Source organism: Phodopus roborovskii, unplaced genomic scaffold (assembly GCF_943737965.1).
Source record: "Phodopus roborovskii unplaced genomic scaffold, PHOROB, whole genome shotgun sequence".
NCBI lineage: Eukaryota > Metazoa > Chordata > Mammalia > Rodentia > Cricetidae > Phodopus > Phodopus roborovskii.
Window position 1 is genome coordinate 17,851,700 of NW_026125052.1, and position 17,796 is coordinate 17,869,495.

Sequence of the window (17,796 nt, forward strand, 5' to 3'; positions counted from 1 at the left end):
GAGAGAGAAATAAGAAGTATGCTAAACTCTTTTTTGTTGTCTTTGTTTTGTTTCTCAGGACAGGGTTTCTCTGTGTAGTGTTCAATATCCTGGAACTAGCTCTGTAGACCAGGCTGGCCTTGAACTCACAGAGATCCGCCTGCCTCTGCTTCCTGAGAGCTGGGATCAAAGGTGTGTGCACCACCACACCCAATGCATGTTAAATTCTTTAATAACTGGGTTTTAGAACAGTGGAAGCTCAGACCAAAAAGGAATTAGTAACTTTATAAATGGAAAAAGTGGATGCTGGGGCTTCGGCTGGAAGACCCAAACCAGAGATGGAGTAGGATGAAGAGTTGAGTGTAGTGGGAAGGGTCTGAGCACTGTTGTAATTTCCAAAAGGAGTGTATGAGAGAGAAAGAAACCATTCAACAGAGCTTGGGGGAAAGTGGATGGGGAAGGGAGAGATGGGAGGCCAACCTTTGGGAACAGAAGAAAAGAGGGAGGCAGAGACAGAGAGTGAGGGGAGGAGACCGAGAGACAGGCAGAGAAGGAGAGAGAGAGGGAGGGAGGGAAGGAGGGAGAGGGAGGGAGAGAGTGGGAAGGGGAGGGAAGGAGGGAGAGGGAGGGAGACAGTGGGAAGGGGAGGGAGAGAGGAAGGGAGAGGGAGAGAGAGAGAGAGAATGGGAGGTGGGCAGGGCCCTTTTAAAAGGGAATGTGGTGAATGTGCACAGTGGCTGCAGCTGAGGGTGTATCCTGTCAGAACCCCAAGGGCTGGCCAGTATAGATGCCTGAGTAGTGACAAGCACTCTGATTTAACCTGTATTGATAACAGCCAAAATCCCTGGAGGACTATGTATGTTCCAGTTGGTTTTAGGGACAAGTGGCCAAGCTCACATAGCTAAGAGGAGTTGAGAGACTATGACCCAGGTAGTCATACTTCAGCATGTACAACTTAACTGCTATGTCATTTTGCTTCTTAGAATTCCAGGGAACTGAGTTTTTCAATCCAAGACTCCAGGGAAGACAAATGCTCTATAATTATGTGCAAAACATCATGTGCTTGCGCACATAATCCTTGTTCCAAGGAAGAATCCTCTCTTTAGTCATATTTCTGTGGGTCAGGAGGCTATTATGCTCTGAGGAACAGGACACACCCTTTCTCCCCAACCTCCTCCTTTGGTCTTCTCTGGATGCCTCATATGCTTAAGCCAGGCCTTACCTTACAGTTCCTGAGAGGCTTATTGCGGTAACTCCAGAGCAGTCCCCCTAGTTTCCAAGTTTTTTTTTTTTTTTTTTTTTTTTTTTTTTGTCTACATTTATCTGCAGTGTATGAATGGATGAAACCCAGGCCCTTGCTCATGCTAGTACAATCTTCTACCATTGAGCTACACTTGCAGCGCTCAGGCTTCTCTTTAGCACACAGAGGACACCCAGATTTTTCTGCTGTAGAAATTCTTTAGGTCTGGGCATATAGCTCAGTGTTGAGCATTTGCTTAGCAGGTACAAGACCCAAAATTATTAATCCCTCCCCATTCACCAGAGGATGGCACATAAAGTTCTCAAGGTCTCATGCTCTGGAACCTGCTTCCTATCTTTTCCGTCCCTACCAATCAGCACCCACACTGCTGGATCACACTCATTTGTCAATGATCTCATTGCTGCCCTCCTCCAAGAAGCCCCCTCCCCCATCCTCACCCCCTCATGAGACAAGGTTTCCCTGTGTAGCCCTGACTGTCTTGGAACTTGTTCTGTAGACCAGGCTTGGCCTACCTCTGCAACCTGGGTGCTGGAACTAAATGTGTGCGACACCATCTCCCAGCTTCAAAGCCTTTTGTTCTTTTTTCCTTCAAGACAAGGTTTGTCTCTGTTAACAGCCTTAGCTGTCCTGGAACTCATTTTATAGACCAGGCTGGTCTCGAACTCACAGAGATCTGCCTGCCTCTGCCTTTAGAGTGCCAGGATTAAAGGCATGGAAGTCACTTTTAGTTGCCTGGAGAGACCCATGTTTTCTTGTCCTCAGTTCAGACCTCTTCCTCTGTGTCTTATATTCTCTGTGGCGTCTCCTCCACTCTTTGGTGGACTGACCATGTGCTTCTTTTGGTTAGGTCTTGTTGCTTTCTTTTGGCAGGCAATGGGGGGAGTTGAAACAGGGTGCCAAGATCTGGCCTAGGCTGGCCTTGCAGCAATCCACCTTCCTCAGCCTCTCTGAGGGCTGGGATTATGTGTGTGCCACCATGCCTGGCTTTTGCAGCTTGTTCACCTTTTATGAATGAGTATTTAGTATGTGGAAGACACTGTACACACATTTGTTGAATGATGTAATGCCTTTGCCAGAAAAAAGAGTGGACAAGTTGGGTAAGTCCAGGCCCACTTCTATGAATAGCTGCCATTGGCTGTGAAGGAGTTTTATTTAAGTACAAAGGGAACACACACACACACACACACACACACACAGTAGGGAGTGGGGTTTAAAGACAGCTTGCAGCATTTGCTATGGAGTTAGAAGAATACATCTGAGCCTCCTGCTAATTGGCATGTAATCTCGAGTACGTTACTTCACCTCTTAGAACCTTTGTGGCTTCACCCATAAAAACAGAATTCTGCATCTTTGCAGGGTTTCTGTGACATTAAATGAATTGCATTGAAGCAGCTAACTTCATGCCTAGCCTGGTTGCAAGGCCTCGGCAAATATGGAATCCCTTCCCCCCTACTTGCATTTGCAAACTTGTGTGGGGAATTGTTATGGGAACCACATGGTTTGGGTTTGTATCTATTTCAGCATGTTTTTATCATATGAACAGTCGTGTGTGAACCAGTTTGATGCATGTCTTTATATGCCTTGGTATGGACAGTGGCAGACTGGAGAGGCAGTTTGTACATACAGAGTTTTGTGTTGTGTTGGTGGGTGTTGCATGTTAAGTGTGTGTAAGTTGCATGTTAAGGAATTCAATGTGTGCTGTGGGCCACATGTGGGAACCAGGGGAAGGGCTGCTCTGTTTGTGTGGCTGTGTGAGAAGATGGTGGATTCAGTTAGTGTGCTTTCCATATATATATATATATATATATATATATATATATATATATATATATATATAAACCAGCTGTGCAATAAATCTTCTGATGCCCATGGAAATGTACTCTGTATAAACCCATCGTCCATTGGAGTTGCCAATAGCCCCTCATGTGGCTAGTGTCACTAAGAAACTAAAGACGTAATGGAAATAGCCACAGGGATATTAGTAGACAGAAATGTCAGACTTGATCCCCAATGCACCAGGTGATGCAGATGTCTTCCTATCATCACGATGGAGTCCTGACCCTAGCATGTAAGAGCCCTGCCAGAGCCCCACCTGCGTGCATATGCGTGTGAGCGCGTGAGCGCGCGTGTGTAAGACGTACAGAGAGGGCTGCAGCCCCCCCCCTCTTCAAGTCCCCAGCGAAGCAGTGAATCAGCCTGACAATGCGGTGAGTCATTCATGAACCGCTTGCAGCCGGCCCAGCAGGCGGGAAGCGAACGTCAGCCAGCCTCGAAGCGCTACCCCCACTCTGGGATGGGATCACTCAGCCCCACGCACTGCAGATGTTGGGAAGAAATTGACGCGGGCCAATCGAGGCACTGGAGCGCCTCTCCTCCGCCCCTCCCTTTGACTTGCAATCCATTCATCCCCTAGCCCCTCTTTCCCTCTCCCTCCGGGTGGCATGTGAGTCATCACAAGATCTCTTTTCGAGGACAGACGTATCTAGCTCAATCCTCTGAGCCCCATCCAACACCCACCTCCCCAATCTGAATTCAGTGGGTCCTCTAAGGCGGGGGCAGGAAGGGAAACTGGATGCTTGGGGTGGCAAGGTTCCCTTTGGCCTTGAAGCCAACGGGGCTCAGGGTGGATTGCAGCTGGCTGGTCCCAGGGACTGGCATCTAGCTTGTTTAGGAAGATCATCTAGGCAAAGACTGCCGGAAGGAAGCAGGTGCTTGAAGGATGCTTCCTGGAGCATCTGTGGCTGGTAGGGTGTAGGGCATAGGAACAGAACTAGCTATGCTCTTCTGTTTCCTTCGGAAGCCCCATATAGCGTCTCCTTATTGTCTGCCTGATCATCTTCAGGACCTAGTGGCATCTCTCCTTTGCACATTCCCTTCCCTGCATCTTTCAGTCTTTCCTCTTGGACTGGACATTACTATCCGAGGTCTCTGGAACTTCTGGGTCCTATGACTCTTACTGAGTCAGCCTTGAAAGAGCAGTTCAGCGATATAATGCTTGTCTGACATGTATGAGGTGCAGGAATACATCCCCGTCACCAAACCAAAACACACTAGACCCGAGCAGGGGCATGTAGCTCAGTGGTTTGGTTTTTTTTTTTTTTTTAAAGGTGGGGAGATGGGGCTAGAGAAACAGCTTGGCGGTTAAGAGCACTTGCTTCTCTTGGAGAGGACTGGGGTTCTGTTTTCAGCACCCATATAGTGGCTCACAACTATCAGTAATTCCAGTTCTATGAGATCCTCTTTTGACCTTCATGGGCACCAGGCTTTCATGTGGTACACATACATCCATACATGCAGACAAAACACACAGATAAAAATAAATTAAAAACCAGAACAAATAATATATACAGTGCAATACAATTTTATTTTTTAAAAAAATGAGTAGAGAGCAAGATTAGAAAAGTAACTATTAACAATTTTTTTTTTGGATTATGGGTTTATAGGAGTGACTATTTCCCTTTATACCTTCTCTCCCCCGCCCCGTCCCCCGCCCCCCGCCCCCGGATTTTTGAAGGTAAGGTTCCTCTGTATAACAGCCCTGGCTATCCTGGAACTAGACCAGGTTGGCCTTGAACTCACAAGAGATCTGCCTCCAGAGTGCTGGAGCCACCACTGCTGGGCTCCTTTGTGCCTTCTTGGCTCCCCTTCCCCAGGAGTTTTTTGCACTAAGAATTCATGACTTTTAATAGAAAAAAAAAATCAGCTTATTAAGCATTTGAAAAGCCGTCCGAGGGGGCGGTAATGAGAATGAACTGTAAAGGGACATTTTCTGTGTTGATGAAAATGTTCTAAAACTGGACTGTGGTGTGGTTGTGCAATTCGGAGAACTTACTAAAGAACTACCAAACTGTATACTTGAAATGGTAAATTTCATGTTGTATACATTATGCATAAAGTTTAATTTTGTATTTAATTTTTTCATAAACATCTGAGTGAGTTTTTTTTTTTATGTGTGTGTATGTGTGTCTGTGTGAGGGTTTGTGCACAGGCTTCCTTGGAGCTGGAGTTGCAGGCAGTTATGAGCCACCTAACACGAGTGCTGGGAACTGGCAGCAACTGAGTGGAAAACAAAACTTCCTCTGAAAGGCTCTGCAACATGTATGACTTCTCGTGGCAACCCTAGAAGGTAGATCATATGTACTCAGTCTTACAGATATGGAGGCTCAGAAAAGTTTAGTGGTTCGTGACAGTTCAAAGTGGAACTTGGGACCACATGAAGTCTTCCCCAAGATTGAAGGGGCTCCCCTCAAGAACCAAGGCCACCATACCTGTTACTTCCAGCAATTCACAAGGGCCCAGGACTCCCCAAACCAAAGTCCTCCGTTCATAGAGTCTAGAACATATCCCTTCATCCTGAGGGCCCTAGCACATCCATGAACATCCATGTGCCCAGCAACGGAGAGAAAGAGCAACAGCTAACATACACTTTACCTGCACCATTGTGCTCTATTTGAGACAGGGTTTCCCTGTGTCGCCCTGGCTGTCCTAGAACCCACTCTGTAGACCAGGCTGGCCTTGAACTCAGAGATCCACCTGCCTCTGCCTCCCAAGTGCTGGCATCAAAGGCGAGCACCACCATGCGTGGCTTGGGCATAGTTATTGTCATTGCCATTTTTATTTTTGTGGATTTTTTTATTATTTTTGAGACAGGATCTCATGCAAGTCAGGCTAGCCTCAAACCATCAATTTTCCTTCCTCTCCCAGTACTGGGATTAAATCATGTGCTATCATGCCTAGTTTCCCACTTTAAAGACCTTTTAACATTTTTATTTTTGTTTCACGTGTTTGAGTGTTTTGCCTGCTCATGTATGTGCACTGTATGCACGCAGTGCTGATAGACACCAGAAGAGGGCACCAATCCCCTAGAACTAGAGTTGCAGTTGTGAGCGGCAGGTTTGTGAAGGGAATAAAGTCAAGTCCCTCTGGAAGAACAGCAAGTGCTCTAAACTGCTGAGCCATCTCTCCAGCGCCCCCACCCACTCCTTTGTTTTGTTTTGTTTTGTTTTTGAGACAGGGTTTCTCTGTGTAGCTCTGGCTGTCCCAGAACTCACTTTGTAGATCAGGCTGGCTTTGAACTCACAGACATCTGCCTGCCTCTGCCTCCCTAGTGCTGGATATTAAAGCTTGTGCCACCACTGCTGTGCTCTGACTCTTTTCAAATGATCAAGCCCAGGGTCAAGGCTCTACCACTGAGCTGTACCTTCAGGTTCATTCTTACCTTCAGAACAGCCTTAAAGCTACAGAGATTTCAGGAACTTGCCAGAAACCCTAAACGTAGGGAGTAAAGATGTAGGGTCTGAGTCCTACTTATTGGAATAGAAAACCCAGCTCAGGCACTGGTTTAATTAGTGGACTCCATTCCCTTTGGGGAAAACATCTGAGCAAGAAAATAATGGTCTCAGCACTGGGCATTCCTGTAATTCCAGCACGTGGAAGGTGGAGGCAGGAGAATTAGACATTGGAGGCCAGCCTCTGATATATAGTGAGAGAGTTTGAGGTCAGACCGGGTTACACTTGGCTCTGAGGTCTGGCACTTTGCAGGTATATTAGACGTTTATAACGTCTCTTTCCTCTTCAGTGAAAATAGACCAGGATACGCTCCTTATTGGCTTAAAGTGCCCGTGGAGGGAGGGCTGGCTTTGGACAAGGCCAAAGGTAAAACCACAGCCTCTTTTCCAGGTTGTTCCTCCAGCTTTAGCCACACTCACTCACTGACCGGGTGTTTACCTGCCACCCTGAAAATGATCTTTGCCTCCTTGGTGTTTGCAGCACTGGTTCCTCATCCACTCTGCTTTGTAGCATCACCCTGGGAGAGGTTCGACTGCGCGCGCGCGCGCGTGTGTGTGTGTGTGTGTGTGTGTGTGTGTGTGTGTGTGTGTCAGATACCGATCCTCAAGGCTGTTTCCTATTCCAAGGACTCTGCAGGGGTAAGGATCCTAGACTGACTGAGTTTACTGAAATTAGCAAGTGATTTTTTTGTTTGTTTGTTTTTGTTTTTGAGACCTTATCTCTAGATTGTAGGGTTCTTTTAGGATCCTAGCAGCACATCAGGTTGGAAGAATGATCTCAATAGTAGACGGCATGGCAAATGATTTTTGTTGCTGTTGTTGGAGCTTTTGTTTTAGTTTTTAAGACTGGGTCTCACTATGTAGCCTAGGTTGACCCTGAACTTGGCAATTCTCTCTATAATGCTTGGATTGTAAATATGTACCTACATGAAAGTTGACAAATCACTTTTGTTTCATTTTTATTATTATTTTAATTTTTTATTTTTATTTTTTTCTCCCTGTAGCCCTGTCTGTCCTGGAACTCACTCTGTAGACCAGACTGGGCTTGAACTAAGAGATCCACCTGCCTCTGCCTCTCCAGTGCTGGGATTAAAGGCTTGAGCCACCACCAGGCTAATTTTTATTTTATTTTTTTGTAATTTAAATCATTTGTGTGTGTGCATGCTTGTGCCAGAGTGCACATGTACAGGTCAGAAGTCAAACTGCAGAGTTAGTCTCTTCTTTCGTCAGGTGGGTGCTGAAGTCATCAGACTTGGTGGGGAGTGTCTTTACTCAATAAGCCATCACACTGGAACTGTTTAAAAACAAAACAGGATTTCTCTTTGTAACATCTCTGGCTGGAGCAAGTTCCAGGACAGCCAGAGCTCTTTCACAGAGAAACCCCGTCAAAAAAAAAGAAAAAGAAAAAAGAAAAAAGAAAAAAAAGAAAAGAAAAGAAAAGAAAAGGGAGAGAGAGAGAGAGAGAGAGAGAGATTATAATCAAGGACCACCACACCTGACTTTGGGCCAATTTTTGTGTGTCAAAATCCCTACTTCTTTTGGGGTGTTGGTAGTGTATACTTTAATCCCAACACTAGGGAGGCAGAGGCAGGCAGATCTCTGTGAGTTTGAGGCCAGCCTGGTCTACAGAGTGAGTTCCAGGACAGGCTCCAAAGCAATGCAGAAGGACCCTTTCTTGGGGGGGAGAAAATGCAATCTCCTTACATAATTCTTCATAGGCTCTGCTTGGTAGGACACATTTTTAATTCTAGCACTCAGGAGACTGAAGCAGGAGGATCTCTGTAGGTTTGAGGCCAGCCTGGCCTACATATTGAGCTCTAGGACAGCCAGGACTACATCTAGAGACCATGTCTCACCTCCTCCACACACACAAAATAGTCCATATATCTCCTACAGGATGTTCAGTCCATTGGGTCTAATTATCCATTATTTTGACATCAAGATTCCAAAAATCTCAGGGTCTAACCCTCTAACTATCAAGGAAAAACTGAGGGAAAAAAGAGAGGGAAAAAGATTTGCTTGAACTTCTGTAGTCAGAGGTGACCTTTGTCATGCAGGGGACATGCCACCTTGTTTCCATAGGATACCAAGTTCCTCCCAAGCAGGTGCTTTTACACCTTCTGCTCTCTTCCCGCATTCTTAGGGCATGCTCTGCTCAGAGAAGATAATGTGTAAGAAACTACAGATGATGTGGTGGACACAGCTGACAATAGCTGATACTTGTGTTGTTGCATTCATTGGCTTGGACTCCTAAGCAGTTAGGTGGGACCCTAGACACTAGGAATTTCTTGATCCCAGTTCCAGGTACCAGCAGGGGGATGGAGGAAAACAGGCTTTCTTCCCAGCCAGAATGACTTTTGCTCTTCTTGCTGCTGGAGGGGTAAGAAGGCTCCCGTGGGCCACTCCAGGTCCCTCAAGAGCACTGGATGCTGAAGTTTTATCCCAGGGTCCAGCCCATGCTGCAGGCTTTTGATCCCCTGCTATCTTTAGCCCCTATTCCGTAGTTGGCAACTGAGAAAAGGTCTCCATCAATGTGAAGCCTGCAGACCAGGAGATTGTCAGCCCTTCTCTGTCCTCTTTCTGGACATACATTAAAAATCGTTATGTTTTTGAGATGCTATGACAAATGGGTGGCAGCTGTGCCTGGCGTAGTCTTTATTTTTAAACAAATTCCCAGCTTCTTGTAGAAGTCTTGTTTTCCCCTAGGTGTTGTCATTACTGAGTGTAGCAATAGTGACCTGCCCCCAGTCTCCAGATCAGTAAGGTAAGAGGCAGGAGGCCTGGGGAAATACACAGGTGTCAAGAGCTAGTTGATGCTGTCAGCAAGGAGTGACTCAGGCATACACTACTAGGCAGTCCTTCCTGTGTTGTTTGATTGTTTTCAATTACAACTCCAGACTAGAGCTAGCTGGGAGAGCTAGAAACATCCTCAGACACCAACATCATCTATGGAACCATCACGCCACTCCTTCCTGCTTTATTTCTGAGTCTCACTCTTTGGTTGAGGCTGGCTTCAAACTCATTATCCTCCTGCCTCAGTTGGGACCGTGTCCTTTTGTAGACAAAGAGACTGAGGCCCATGGGGTGGTAATTTACCCAAGGCTCTGGTCTGTTATTCTCCCAACATTGCAGAGTCAAGTGTAACTGCGTGTTGGATACTGGGCTTCTCTCTGCCTCAGACCCAGAGGTAAAGGCCCTAGGGATGAGGAGGAAAGGGAAAGGGCTTGGGTTCCATTTTACCACCATATAAACTGGGCATAGTTATACATTTCTGTAATCCCAGCACTCAGCCAGTAGGGGGTCAAAGGATCAGAAGTTCAGGGTCATTCAGGATATTTGAGATCTATCTCTAGCAAATAGGAGGAACAGTCAGGACAGTCAGTCAACCTGAAGCTCATGGGCTAACTAGCCTGTAATATGGGCAAAGAGTCAGAAACTCAGAAACGACAGAGATCCTGCTGCAAAAACAGGGTGAAGAGCAAAAACCAGTTTCCAGAAATTGTCTTCTGATCACTAAACACACATTGTGGCAAACACATACCCACACTTATGAATACATCCTAGGCATACCCCCCCCACAACACACTCTAGTCTACCTTTTTCATCAAATAGATAGATGAATGGATCGATAGAGAAATAGATGGTTCCATTCATATCCTATTGGGGATGCATACCTCTAATCCCAGCACTAGGGAGGCAGAGGCAGGCAGATCTCTATGAATTCCAGTCCAGCCTGGTATACAGAGTTCCAGGACAGCCAAGGATACACAGAGAGACCCTGTCTCGGGGGAAAAAAAGAAAAGGAGAAAGGAAACTTCCTCATTCTTGTATGACAGACCCAAAACTTTTTCTGGGAAGATGGGACACACTTTGTCTATTCATCCCAGACAGGGAACCTACAACAGATTAAAATATGGATATCACCCAAGTTCAACTTGGTGAGCTAATGAGTTCTATTGGGATGACTTACAGGAATGTGGGTGAGGGGTTACATATAGGAGCAGAAACGGCTCAAGGACAACTGCATCACCAAAGCCCACCCCAGCATGGTTGACAGCTCCCAAAGCTGGGAAACAGGAGCTCCCTGTACAGCTTGTAGGCACAGTAACAGGTTGGGAAATGTCCTACCCAGGTGCCTCAGTTGCTCTAAACCTCTTCCAGGCAGCTCTTCTCTGAGAGTCTTCTTTGCAGCTGGGCTCTGCTTACTCTGCCAAGCTTACTCTGGTCAGTTTCAGAGAGTCTCTGAAGCTCCTGTGCAGGAGAGAATGTTTTTATTTTGGAGAAAACTGTTACACAACACTCACCTCCGCAAGAAAACCAAGAGGGAGGTATAGAGGGCTCAGAGAGCTTAAGGGATTTGTGTAGGGCCACAGTAAGACCTATGCCAAACCTAGGCTTCCTATTATATACACCCTGCAGCTCTTAGCCATGGATAATAACACCACATCTATCTCTTCCTTCTTAATTAGGGTCTCATATGGACCAGACTCCCAAACTCAATATGTAGCCCAGAGAATGACCTTGAATTTCTGCTGCTCCGGCTTCCACCTCCCATGCTGAAGATCAGAGTCAGGCTTTGTGCATGTTAGGCAAACACGTCACCATCTGAGCCACATCCTGACCCTGACATAAACGTTCTTCCTGCTCCAGAGCTTATTGTAAATAGTCCTGGGGCAAGACTGGCCTTAAGCAACCTGAGATGAAGGTATGTCATAAATTTCAAAGCCTATGACTGTGCTGGATACTGTCATATCTGCCAGCATATCTAATTTTGTACTTACTGAGTATCCAGACTGAAAGAGACCTCAGAGAACAGAAGCCCAAAGTCCTGTTTTCCAGATAAGGAAACCAAGACCCGGAGGGGAAGTTACATCTAACTTCTTATCTCGATATGATTCAAAGGCCCTAGGTTCCCTTACCTCCTGGCCTGTTGTGTCAGGAGGTCGTCTCTACAGTCCCCATAGTATTTGGCATCATGATGGCCTTGGGACTTTCCAACATTCTCAGTGAAGTCTTGCTGAATGGAATATGTACAAGATGCCTTTGTGGGCAAGATGCTTTTGGCAGTTGGTGAAAACTTTGGGTAGTCTTTGATAAATCTCTAATAAGTGACCATTGCTTGGGTAAATGAGCTCAGTTCTTCCTCATTCTCTATTATTTTCTGCCTGAGGCTGTATTCAGCAGGACAATTCTGTTTCTACTGCAGTCACTCAGGATACAGTCATTATTTGGAGGCACAGAGGATCATTTAAATATGGCCCCACCAAGGACCAGAACCATGGGCTAGAACTCTCTGCCTTCTGGAATCCTGAGTGTGGATCTAAAGATTTTTTTTTTAACCCAAGAAAAATTCTGAGTGAGAGTTTAAAGATGAGGGCACATTGAAGCTGGGTACCATTTCCAGGTATTACCGACCCTACAGGACACAGACCCAGGGCATCTGAGCGGTAGGGAGAATGTGGATGCTGCTAGCCTTCGATCACAGAGGAAGATGGCTTTACTTCCTGCCCCAAGTCATGCCAGAGTATTTTCTTGATGACCAAGTAGGGGAGTAGCAACTGGAGGGCCCCCAGCATCCCTCTCCCAACCTCCCCCTATCCAAAGTCCAGTTGTGCCACCACCTGTCACCTGTAGGGCTCTACAGCAAGTGTGTGGCTCTTAACTGGGACATATTTTCTTCTACCAAGAAGCCAAATCCACCACTGGCTCCCACGATCGGAAGTTCCCCAGTCTACTGCTGGGTTCCATTTGCAGGCTCACTCTACCTGGGGAAACTGAGGGAATGATTAAAGAGATGCTCACTGTATTCCAGTTTCTATGATAAACAGTCCTGGCAAGAGTTCCTGCTACCCTAGGGGCCTTACAACAGCAGACAGATCTGTTTCCTGTAAGAGCCAGAAAAGAAGCCACTCTGTCTCCTCAGAAAGGGACATGCATAGAAGGGATGCTGGGTTATTCAGCGTTGACTTACCTGAGAAGGGGAGTCTGAAGATTTATCTTTAGTATGGTAAATTCTTTTTTTTTAAACTTACTAATGTTGTTATTATTTTTTTTAGATGGGCTCTCACTATATAGACCAGGCTGGCCTCTAAGTCATGAAGCTCTACCTGCCTCTGCTTCCAAAGTGCTGGGATTGTAGGTGTGTGCAGCCACAGCCATCTTAAATTCTCCTAAGACAGTTTCATGTAGGACAGGCAGCCTTGAGCCCATTGTGGGAGAGACTGACTTTGAACTTCTGACTCTCCTGTCACCGCCCCTCAAGTGCGAGGATTACAGGCACACACCATCATGCTCGCTGGAGACCTGGAGATTGAACCCAGGGCCTTATGTAAAATAAACACATGTTCTGCCACTGAGCTTACCCATTGACCTCCCATGTGGCAAGTTCTTGTGACTTCTGGAACATTTGGCTGCTGGGAGTCAGAGGTGATGATCTCAGAGATCTCCAAAGGAGAGGCCCAGAGTTATGAACTTGAGGACCCTGCTTTCCACCAATCCTGGCTCCCTGTGTGTAGAGAATAGAGATCTGGGTTTGAATCCCAGCATTGCTTCTATGCAATTTCGGCATCTATTTAACCTGTTTTAGTTGTGGTTCTTTCTTTGTTTTTTATTTTATGTGCATTGGTGTTTTACCATGGGTATCAGGTCCCCTGGAACTGGAGTTACAGTTTGTGAGCCACCATGTAGGTGCTGGGAATTGAACCCAGGTCCTCTGGGAGAGCAGTCAGTGCTCTTAACCGCTGATCCATCTCTCCAGCCCCTCTTGGTCCTTTCATGTATAGAATGAGATGTGACTGGCTTGAGACAGTTATTGGCCACCATCTGTCAAACAAGGTCCTCAACCTGTACCTAGCCCCTAGGTTTGCGTGTGAGGCGAGAGGCTAAATGCTAGAAAGGCAAAAGGGTGTCTTGTCATCTCCCTTTTTCCAAAGAGCCCATAATCAACTTAGGGAAGTAAAACATAAGCAGCTGAGAAATTCCAACCCACTTCCATGAGACATCTTAAGGGTGCTAGGGAGATGGCTCAGTGGTTTAGAACACTGACTGCTCTCACAGAGGACCCAGGTACAATTCCCAGCACCTGTGTGGTAGCTCACAACCATCTTGAGTTCTGAGGACTCTCTTCTGATCTCCAGGAGCACCAGCCATGGTGTTCTTATAAACATGCAGGTAAAACATTCATATACATAAATAGAATAAAATGAATCTTTAAAAATTAAAAAGAGGTTTCTTGGAGTTGAGTAGGGTATCTGAGTTAGGGTTACTTTTTGTTTGTTTGTTTCCAGACAGGGTTTCTCTGTGTAGCTTTGGACCTGTCCTAGAACTTGCTCAGTAGACCAGGCTGTCCTTGAACTCACAGGATCTCTTGTCTCAAGTGCCGGGTCTAAAGGCAAGCACCACAACCACCTGGCTGGGTTTAGTCTTTTAACACTCATTCATCTCAGTCAACAGAGCTCATCAAGTCTCTCTAGCGCCATTCTAATACATGTTCAGATTCTTAGCTTTCTTAGATTCTCCTGGTTTTCTTAACGCTTGGAGGGTGTAGCTCAGTAGCAGAACTTGTACTTAGTATGTGTAATGGTTTCATACCTAACATTCCCCTCACGAAGAACTTTTGTTAGAGGACACAGACACTGAACCAATAGTGCTACAAAGAGATACATGTTTACCGATTATTATCTGAGTCAGTGAAAGCATATATAACAAGGGGATCTAGTTTAATTAAAAGACAAAGAATGGCCTCTTTCAGGAAGTAATATTTAATTGAACTCTGGCAGATTTGTTTAGGGAAAGAGAAGGGAGGAGGGGCATTCCAGAAATCAAAAATGGAAAGAAGCTTGTGCAAAGGCTGGGAAGAGCAAGGGACATTCTTCAAGAACTGGGGAAAGGTACAGGGCTGGACTATAGAAAGCTCAGCTTAGGTGGGGAAGCTGGGGAGGAAGGGATCATGTCAAGCTCAAGCTTTGGGCTGGTATTTTTCCAGATCCAGGAGAGGACCAGCTGCTGCTAAATCTCCTGGGTTTGTATTAAACATGAAGATTTCTGGGCCTCTTTCCCACTCCGAACAACAAGCTTTGAGGGAGGAGGGGTTCAATAATGAACATCTCTGAACAAGTTTCTCTGGTGAGTTGTTACACACATTCCTGGACCAGTTTTAGTGACAAAATCAGAATTGTTTTCAAAACTATTCTTTAGTAAATTTGTATTCTAAATTGTCACTCTAACTTTTGGAGGAGACAGAAAAGGATGCAAGGAAGGTATTAGTTGCCGGGTATTAGTATTTCAGGTAAGGTGCCATTTAGTTAAGAACAACCTGTGATGATGGGGATGGATGGGTGTGGTCCAGTCATGTGGTACTTTATAAGAAAAAACTTTACTATTTATTTTATTTGCATCTAGCCTCAGATACACGAACTTAGTGTGCTTTTGCATATACTATTGATAATATTGGAACAAATCAATATTCTTTCTTTTTTTTTTTTTTTTTTGGTTGTGAGACGGCTGAGCCATCTCTCCAGCCCTGTTTTTATTTTTTGTTTTGTTTTGTGTTTTTGAGACAGGGTTTCTCTGTGGCGTTGGAGGCTGTCCTGGAACTAGCTCTTGTAGACCAGGCTGGTCTCTAACAGAGATCCGCCTGCCTCTGCCTCCCAAGTGCTGGAACTAAAGTGTGCTACCACTGCCTGGCTTAAATCAATATTCTTGTTGGGTCTTGTTTTGATTTTTTCCCTCTCATATACTTTTAAAATATTTATTTATTTATTTGGCTTTCCAGGCAGGGTTTCTCTGTGTAGCTTAGGGGTCTGTCCTAGAACTCACTCTATAGACGAGGACAGCCTGGAACTCACAGAGATCCACCTGCCTCTGCCTCTGGGAGTAAAGGTATATGCCATCACTGCCTGGCTTACTTTTTTATTTTTGAGATAGGATCTCATGTAGCTCAGCATCATACTGAATTCAAATTTACTGTAGTGAAGAATATTCTTTATCTCTCTCTTTTTCTCTGTCTCTCTCTCTGAGACAAATTCTCTCTATGTACCTATGTAGCCCTGGCTGTCCTGGAATTTGCTAAGTAGACCAGACTGGTCTTGAACTTGCAGAGATCCACCTGCCTCTACTTCCCAAGTGCAGAGACTAGAGGCATTAGAGGCATTCACCAGCACCCTCCCTCGGCTTTAAAGTGTGTGTGTGTGTGTGTGTGTGTGTGTGTGTAAAATGAATATGTCAGTATAACCATGTTGTTTTGTTTTTGATGCTGTGTATTGAACACAGGCCTCAGATGCTAAGCACATGTTCTACTCCTAAGCTATGCTCCAATGCTCCAAGCTGTAGACCAATATAATTTTTTTTTTGCAATATTATTGTTCTTTTTAGGGATCTTAAAAACAGTCACTTGTCCTGAAGGCTTATTACTTGACAACACTATTGCCAGTTCTTTCTAGATTTTTGCAGAAACATATTCAGATTAATTGGTTGGCTTTCTATATAATTTTTAGTGTCTGGATGATTAGCTCACTGATTGGATGTCCCTTAGCTTATTTGCAGATACCTACCTGATATTTAGGTTGTTTCCAACATTTCATATTATTATAAACAATCTCCTACGCTCATTTTTAGCACAATATTTCATTAGAATACATTTTTTGCTAGGGGAATTGCTAGGTCATTGACAAAACATGAAGGTTTTTTTTCTTTACAGTCTTGTTGTGTTCCACTGTGGATGGCACCAAAGTTGGAGAGCAGTAGTCTTTTAGGTTCTTGGTTAGCTCCTTTGAATGCCAGGGACAGAGACAATTTACACTGGCTTTCTCCAGGGAGTTTGTTTATCAAGATGCAACGTTGTGCGGGGTTAGGCACGGTGGGCTAAGACTGTCCAAGCTAAGCTTCCAGCCTCGCTGCCCCTTCAGGGTCTTCCACTTCCCAGATAGCTCCTAAGATTCCACATCCACCTCCTGTCACCCTCCCCATAGCACGGGAAGGGCGTGTTAGGGAACAGCTTAGGCGGGCAAAGATTGCACCATACACTGAAAAGGAAGTCGAAAAAAGCGCCGCAGAGAACAAAATCGAAGATCCTACACATCCAGGCCCTGCAGCAGCCGGGATCCGGGTGGCGCTCATTTCATTACTTGGCGCAGAGGTCGGATCCCTTGTCAACCACCTCCGTCCCAGCCTAACCTTGGGCTGGGTATCGGCCCTTTAAGAAGCTGTCTCGGTGGCGCTATTGGCCCCGCCCATCTGGGGGGAGGACCAGTGGAGAGGGGAGGGGTTCTCGGCTGAAGCCCGAAGAGGGGGGTCTGGGTCTATTTTTAGCTCGGGGTCGGGTCACGTGACGGGAGTGACGTCTCTGAATGTTGTTGTTGGTGGCGGCGGCGAGCGGAGCCGGAGGAGCCGCCGCAAAGATGGAGGAGCCGTCGAGGAGGCGCTGCCGCCGCTGCTGCCGCCGCTGCTGCCGCCGTCGCCCGCGAAGCCGGAGCTCGAACCGCAGCGGGTGAGCGCGTCGCACCCGCCAGGACCCTACCTCCCGCGGCCCCGGGACGCCCAGCAGCGCCCGGTCCTCCCGCCGTCTCTGCCCGCGGGCTCCCTTCCTCCCGGCGCGCGCGCCGAGCCAGCCCGCACCCCCAGGGAGCGTCGCGGGGCCGAGGAGTGTCGCCTCTGGCTCGCCGCGCGCGGCCCTTTCCACCCCTCCCTTGCAGGGCTCCTTCTCTGCAGGTAAGGGAGGGGCCGATCTTCCCGCACCCCGCGCCCCCAAATGGCCCGCAGACCAGCCGGGGATGTCTTGATTTGTTTCCTCTCTGGCGGCTTATAATCCGTTGCAACAGCTATTTGAGCCTTGCACCTGGATTCTGGGCAGACCTTCTTTTCACTGGACACCCCTTTCTTATTACTCTGAGGTGAGGGGCACAGCCCACCCACAGTGCTCCAAGTGGCGAAGAACATACCCTTGATTTTATGTCCTTGACGTCCATGCAGGTGGAAGGGGACTGCGGGGGCCCACCTTACTTCTCTGCGCTATTATTCTCACCCCCTCGCCGCACAGGCATTACTGCGTTTGTTACCACCCTCTTCTGTCTGACACCCTCGAGCTCGAGAAAAAGCTGGGAGATGAATTAGTGATCTTCTTTGGCTAGGGTAGATTCCCCCCTCCTCCCAGTTTTCTTCTTGGGTTTGTTTCTCAAGGGGCAGGGGTTCTAATAGTGCCTAGTTAGCTTGGGGGAGTCGGCTTCCCCACCCCACCCATCCCAGAGGCCCTCAGGAAGATGAGACCTGGCT

The 17,796-nt window shown here is 46.6% G+C and overlaps 1 protein-coding gene across 5 annotated transcripts in view; it reads left to right on the plus strand.

Moving 5' to 3' along the window:
• The first annotated feature begins 16,865 nt into the window (after positions 1-16,865).
• Positions 16,866-17,796, plus strand: part of Hdac5 (histone deacetylase 5) — a 35,855-nt gene continuing 34,924 nt past the window's right edge. For all 5 annotated transcript variants that reach the window (XM_051178355.1, XM_051178364.1, XM_051178379.1 and 2 more), the window contains exon 1: positions 16,866-17,014. The gene's annotated coding sequence lies outside the window, so the exon portion shown is untranslated. The remainder of the gene's footprint in view (positions 17,015-17,796) is intronic.